The 7,186-nt window shown below is 54.3% G+C and overlaps 1 long non-coding RNA gene across 1 annotated transcript; it reads right to left on the bottom strand.

The window, feature by feature from the left end:
• Positions 1–261: 261 nt before the first annotated feature.
• Positions 262–5,535, bottom strand: LOC122109160. Its single transcript, XR_006147688.1, has 3 exons — positions 5,482–5,535; positions 885–1,035; positions 262–347 (listed from the first exon to the last, which is right to left on the bottom strand). It is a non-coding gene; the product is annotated as an uncharacterized LOC122109160 (long non-coding RNA).
• Positions 5,536–7,186: the final 1,651 nt, after the last annotated feature.

The raw sequence follows: 7,186 nt of genomic DNA, 5'->3' as shown, positions 1-7,186 counted from the left end.
AAGGCTAAAACATATAATCTTGGAAACATTATGTTCAGTGAAAGAGACCAGTCATAAGCATATGATTCCTTTTTTGTTTGTTTCTGTCGGTCAGGGGGCTTGAACTCAGGGCCTGTGCACTGTCCTTGAGTTTATCTACTCAAGGCTAGCGCTCTAGCACTTTGAGCTACAGCTCCACTTCTGTTTGTCTGGTGATTAATTGGAGATTAGAGTCTTCTGGACTTTCCTGCTTAGGCTGGCTTTGAACTACAATCCTCAGATCTCAGCCTCCTGAGTAGCTTGGATTACAGGTGTAAGCCACTGGTGCCTGGCTCGATTCCACTGTGAAATGTACAGAACAGGTAAATCTATGGAGACAAAAATAGATTTAAGGTTGCCAGAGGACGAAGGGAGGGAATGTGGAAGGACCGATGATAGGAGTGGGCTTTCTTTACAGGGTGACGAATGATTCTAGAATTGTGGCAATGGTTGCATAACTCTGTGAGTATTCTTTTTTTTTTTTTAATACCACTAAGTACACTTTAAAGAGTAAATTATACTTGACTCTTCTCTCGATTGTGCTTTTTAATTACTTTTCTTTTTAAGGCCTTCTCTCAAGGTCTAGGTCATGGGAAGCCCAAACTAAGATCCCTAGAAATTGATAGCGAGACACATGTTGAATGACTAAATGAACATCGTCAGATTGAACTTCCAGCTTCATTCCCCAAGCTGGTCCTCAGTCACCGCCTGCTCATGCCCTCTGGAATCCCAGTCACACAGGACGGCCATGGCTGTCAGCTTGTAAGGAGGGGTGTGTGTGTGTGTGTGTGTGTGTGTGTGTGTGTGCATATGGTTGAGTGTGCACTTAGCATGTTGTTCTTGAGTGGACTGTAGCACGAACTTACTGACTCCAGGCTCCAGGGGTGTGGAGTCACCCCTCCTATTGGCTCCGGGCCCCCTGGGATCACTGTCCCCCTGCAGGACACTCTTCCCTGCAGCTCCACCAGCATTCTCAGCTCTGCATGGCCTGCTGGTCCCATTCCTCCATTTCGTGGGCTGTGAGGAGAAATGAAGCCCATCTCTGAGCAGGAGTAGGGAACAGGGGTGCAGTCTTCACCCCAAGCCCTCACCAGCACTCTGTACCTTTCTTGTCCCTGAGAAGAACAGACTCTTTCTTGTAGTGACTTAGCCCATAACCCCCCCCCCCCCCCCCCCCCCGCCCCGCCCAGTTCCCATGTGTTTTGTCGCCTCTCCCCCTCCCCCTTCACCCTGGAGTGCAAAGGGCCTGGCCGGGGTTCTGCTGACACCCCAAGTCCTGCCCCACAGGCACGGGCCTCCTCCCCCTCCTCTTGGTAGCTGTCAGGACCACCCTGTCTCTTGTGGAACCCCAGAGTTTTTCAGGGGCACCCTGGCTCCTGCCTGCCTGCTCTGCCCTTTGACCCCCGCCGTGGGGCCCTCCCCCCTTACTCCTGGAACCCAGAGCTCAGAGGCAGCACAGTAAATCCTCCAGGCTGGCTTCCCACTCTCCCCGGAACCTGCTTGGCAGGCCAGGCCGCCCTTCCAGCCCCTTCCAGCCCCAGCAGATGGCCACAGCACCCTGGGATCTGTGAGCAGGAAAGGCAGAAGTGTGGGCACGCGGATCAGGCAGACCAGACAGACCTCCTGCCACCCCGACATCTTCCCACAGACCCTAAACAAAGAGAAGACCCGCCCACCTCCAGGCAGCTGGAGGCCTGCCCACACTAGCCCACGGTGGATGCACGCTCACTCGCCGCTTAATGCAGCCGTGATTTCATGAATATTTTTGGCCTGCCTGCTCAGAGCCAGGCCCTGAGCCAGGCACTGGGGTACCAAGATGAATGAGGAAGTCAGAGGTGCCCTGGCAAGTCCACAAGACTCTTATCACCAATTAACCAGCAAAAATCTAGAGCTGGAGGCATGGCTCAAGTGGTAGAGCATCAGCCATGATAGAAAAAGCTGAACAGGATCCTGTACAAGGTCCTGACATGTACTCATTACCCAATTCCTATCATTGTAATCCCTCTGTACATCACTTTATAATAACAATAATTTTTGAAAGTGTGGGGGCTGGGAAGGTGGCTCAGTGGTAGAGCGCTTGCCTTGCATACATGAGGCCCTGGGTTCAATTCCTCAGCACCACATAAGCAGAAAGAGCCAGAAATGGCACTGTGGCTCAAGTGGTAGAGCACTAGCCTTGAGCTGAAGAGCTGAGGGACAGCGCCCAGGCCCAGAGTTCAAGCCCCATGACCACCACCAACACCAACAACAAAAATAGCCAGGTGCCGGTGGCTCACATCTGTAATCCTAGCTACTTAGGAGACTAAGATCTGAGAATCACAATTTGAAGCCAACCCAGGCAAAAAATTCCCCATGAGACTCTTACCTCCAATAAACCACTCAAAAACTAGAAGTGGAGCTGTGGCTCAAAGTGGTAGTGAGCTAGCTTTGAGTAAAAGAAGCTCAGGGACAGAGTTCAAGCCCCAGGACCAGCAAAAAAAGAAAGAAGAAAGAAAACAACAACAACAAAGGAAGGTTATTGGATGTGTGGATGTGTGTGGGGTGAAAAGGAGACAGAGTGGACGCATTGCCCAGGAAGGAGCGAAGCACCCATTGTGTGTGCTCAGGGCACTAATGTGGCAGAGCGATGGAAGGGGACACTTAGGACTTCAGCAGAGGAAGTGCATTAGGAACAGGGTCCCCAGGAGTGTAGGAGCCCCTGAGGCCTGAGCAAAGTTGGCACCGTAGCCAGACCTCTCTTTACCAGGTCTTCCTATCTTCCACCTAGCCCTCGGGCCTCGGGCCTCTAACAGTCCCACAGGGAAGGCAAAGCCTAAGAGGCTGTGCACAGTCCCTTGCAGGCTTTGTCCTTTACCCCGTCCTGTGGCCTGTGGAAGTAGAGAGGACTCGGGGTATGGGGGAGGGAAGTTGACAAGCACCCCTAAGACTGGCATGAAACCCACAAATTTCCCTCCCTAAACACTCCAGCTGCCATGCAGAGTTCTCAGACAACCTCCTCCACCTCTTTACTCCACCTCTTCTCCGGCCTGGCACCAGGACCAGGCGTGTGCCCCACAGGCAGGAGGGGGCCCCGGAGGGAGGAATGTGCAAGAAGGCAGGGAATTGAAGGCTCCTCGTTTGAAGAAATCAGTTGTAGGCAACCAGGAGATCGGCTACAGCCGCGAGGCCGGTAGAGGACAGGGAGCTGGAGGCAGAGGTTGGAGGAGCGGACCTGGTTCTGAGAGCTTTTACACCAAAAAGCTCACTGTGCAGTCGTTGGTCCTGAATCAACAGCTCGAAAGTCACAGGCAGGATCTGGACCCAGAAAGTCTGACTGCAGCATTTAGGTTCCTTGCTTCAAGGATGTCCTTTTGAGCATGTGAAGAAGCTTCCGGGATCTTCCAGGGCTGGGAGACCCTGGAGGTTTTAAGGCAAGAGAACTGGCCAGACTGGCCCTTTAGGGGCAAAGGATCCTGCCAGGAGAGCGGCGGTGGAGGGGATACACTAGGATGTGGGATGGTGGAGGCAGGAAGAAGGAGGTACAAAGGGGAGACCCCCCCCCCAGTCCATGGCGGGGGGGGGGGTGGCTGGGGGAGGGCTGGGGAGGGCTGCAGAACTCCAGAGAGAACTTGTCAGGAGAGGGGGCCTGTGATGCCCTGAGCTTACACCTGAGCAGCCCACAGCCCAGCAGCCCCTCCCCACCCCTGCCTTCTGTGCAAGAGGGGGGCGGTGAGGGAGGGATCCTGGGCTTGCACCAAGGGCCACTGGCCTTGGAAAGCCCCAGTGCTTGCCCTGGATACAGAAGTCCTGGAGTCCCCACCCCTTCGCCTTCCGATGCCAGGGCTCCCACCTCTCAGCAGGCAGCCAGGGAAGGGGCACAGCCAGCCCTCCCCCATTTCCTGTCTGCCCCTGAGGTCCTCCATGGGTAGCATGGGACTTTTCCAGTCTGGTTTCCCCTGGCACAGAGGTCGATCGCCCTCTGTATGGATTGTGAGTGGTGGTTCTAACCTCAGCGGTCTTCTCCATAGGAGACGATGGTCAAGTCAATTGGCCTTGGGGTCCTAGAGGGCTGTGTGTGTGTGTGTGTGTGTGTGTGTGCAGGGAGCGAGTCCTGGGGTGCACAGGGTTTGGCAGCGCTCTGGATGCTAAGCCTGGTCCTGTGGCTGACCTGCCACTGAGCTTGGGGTCTCCAAGGCTGGGCCTGAGCCCTCAGCAGTGCCCCTTGGTTCCCAGACCCCCATCCTGGGGGTCTGGGGAGCAATGCATGGCTGATGGTATGCATGTCTGCAGCCATTTCTACTTGCCTCCCGCCCCCCCCCCCCCCATCTACATAGACAGAAAAAGCCAGAAGTGGTGCTGTGGCTCAAGTGGTAGAGTGCTAGCCTTGAGCTGAATTGCTAAGGGACAGCGCCCAGGCCCAGAGTTCAAGCCCCAGGATGGTCCTCCCCCCAGGCTGCTCCCCCCCCCCATATGAGTAGCATGTCAAGTATCCAGCTCCCTTCCCCTGCTGAGGTACAGATTAGATGGTGGGGCCTGAGTCTGGGGTGTAGGGTTGTTGATTCCGGAAGGTTCTCTCACCCTCAGTCACCGTCTTTAGGCTTCAAAGTGTCTCTGATCTAAGTCAGTATTCCGTGTTTTTCATCCCTCCCTCCATTTTGAGCTCCTCTCCCTAATTACCAGCAGCCCACATTCCTCCCGGTGAGGTAGGAATCTTCCATTTGCAGAAACAGAAACATCTCCGGAGCTGGCTTAAGCAGCAAACGGCCTTTGCTTTGTCACAGTGTTCAGGCGGGGGCTGGGGGAGCAGCTCCATGGCTGGCACCTGGTCAAGTTTCTCTGCTTCTCCCTCATCTTTTCAGCCTGGTCGGGCCTCGGCCTGGCTCCCAGGGGGTCCCCGGGGGCTGGCATCACAGCCTGTGTTCATATGCGCACTTCTGTCCCAGCCTGCCCAAGCCCTGTCCTGTCCTGCTCTTCCTTGGGTCTGGGGAGAAGAAGCCCACGGACCCCATAGAAGAGCCAGAATGGAAGAGCCAGTGGCTGCCACGAGCTATGGGAAGCAGCTGTGCCTCCCTGCCGCAGGGCTGCTGAGGAGGCCCAGTGCAGCCCCTGGGCCTCGGGTGCAGCCCTCCGCCTTGTGCTGCCTGCCTCTCTCTGAGGACTAGGTTCCATCTCCCAGCTATTCAGATCTCTTGTGTGGCCGTTCCCTCCTCCATGGTCCCACAGGTTTCCCACGAGCCAGGCAAGTGTCCTGCCACGAGAAAGCTCTTCAGATGTTTACCCCTCCCACCTCCCTCCTGCACCCCCTCCCTCTCTTGACATGTTCTCATTATGTGTCCCCAGCTGGCCTAGATCTTGTGATCCTCCCTCCTCAGCCTCCTGAGTGCTGGGATTATAGATGAGCACCACTATGCCCAACTTGACAGAACATTTCTACTTGAAGGCCTCAGTTTCCCCCTCATACATAGCAAGGCCCAAACCAGGTACCTGACTCTCAGGTCGTTCCATCCTGGGCTGTCTCCAGTCCGCTTAAGCCTGAATTACAGGAACCTCCTCCTGTGCTCCCGCCCCATGCATGGCTCCCAATTGTCCCTGTCAATCAGCTTCCTGCAACTCCATTGCTCAACAGCCTTCCGTGTCTTCCCATTGCCCCAACGACCAAATCTGCCTCCTTCCCCCTGACAGCCACAGCTCTGTGGATCAGAGGCCTCTAACTTTATTGGCTCCCATTTTACCTCCAAGAGCTGCCTGTGATCTGCCTCCATTTGACTCCTGTATAGACCCTGAGTGGTTTTTTGGGGCCTGCTCATCTGTCATGGCTGCCAGGCCTCCTTCCCCTGATTGCTGCATCCTGCAGTCTCAGTGGCTATCTGACTCGTGAATCCATGGACTTTGGGTTCAGAAGTGGCAGAGTGGGGAGAGAAGCTTGGGGCTTTCTTGGTAAGAGTGCAGCCATTAATGGGCCAGGCCAGAAAGCCATAACACAGGAAAGTTCAGCAGCTCCATCCCAGCCACCCTGCTGGCCAGCTGTGGAGACTCCAGCAAGTCACAGAGCCTCTCTGAGCTTCAGTTTCCCAGGTGGCATTAAGCCACCTGCTCTGCGGGCCTGGAGAAGCCTGTGAGATGTGGGCAAGAAAGGGCTTTGCCACACTGAGCAAACAGACCTAGTGACCTGGCCTCTGTCTGTCTTGTCCCTGGGAGACAGAGAAAGAGCTAGAAGGAAGCCTGGCCCACCCCCAGTGGGAAGCTCGGCACCAGCCTGGCCCTCAGCGGGCTGTGGGGAGAACAGGAGTTGATCAAAGGCCAGAGTTGTAAACAGCCTCTCCCCAGGCCTAGCCACCTGCAGACCAGCTCCATCTGACACCTCCAGGTGGCCAGCTGAGCCTTCCTGCCCTCTAGTGGACAGAGATGGGAGGTGCACCCACTTTGTAGTGGCCAGTCCTCAGGATCAAGGCAGAAATGTCAGCGTGTACCAGCTACGGTATGAACTTGGTCATCATACAGTGCTCTCAACAAGCCTCCAAGGTCTGCATTATTATTCCCTTTGTACAGATAGTCTAAGGCTTAGAAGCAGAGAATCACTTCAAGGCTTCATGTCCATTCAGTGGAGCCAGCTCTGCAAAACCACTGGCAAGGAAAATATAGAAACAAAGCTGGAGAAAATTTTGTCATGGCAACATTAAAGCAGGTGGTCTCCAAAGGTCTTCCCTTCTATGCCTTTGTGGCTCCTCTGTCAAAGATCGATTCCCTTCCCTGGGGCCTGTGACCCTTTTCCTGTAGGGTAGGGGGTACAAACTTTTCTGCTAAAAGCCAGATACTAAATGTTTTCAGCTTTGTCTCGGTCACGACTACTCACCTCATAGAGACAATGTATCAGTGAGTGAGCACTCATGAACAATGGCTGCATGTCAATTAAACTTTATTTGTAGGCACTGAAATTGGAAACTCCGGTCATTTTCCTTTGCCCTGAAAACAGTTTCTTTTTGGATTATCTTTTCACCATTAAAAAAATGAAAATTTTTGTCTGGCTTCTTGGATTCAATTCCTAACCAAAATACCAAAAAGATTATTTTTAGCTTTGAGGGTGGCTCAAACACAAGGTGGCGGGCTAACATGCAGGAGTCTATATCTCTAAGAGGTCTCCAAAGTATTCACGCTTCTTCCCCCCCCCCCACCCCCCACCCCCCCCCCC

The sequence above is a fragment of the Dipodomys spectabilis genome, unplaced genomic scaffold (genome assembly GCF_019054845.1).
Source record: "Dipodomys spectabilis isolate Male_0828 unplaced genomic scaffold, ASM1905484v1 ptg000069l, whole genome shotgun sequence".
Taxonomy (NCBI): domain Eukaryota; kingdom Metazoa; phylum Chordata; class Mammalia; order Rodentia; family Heteromyidae; genus Dipodomys; species Dipodomys spectabilis.
The sequence above is the reverse complement of the archived record's forward strand: the minus strand, read 5'-3'. Positions and strand labels throughout refer to the sequence as shown.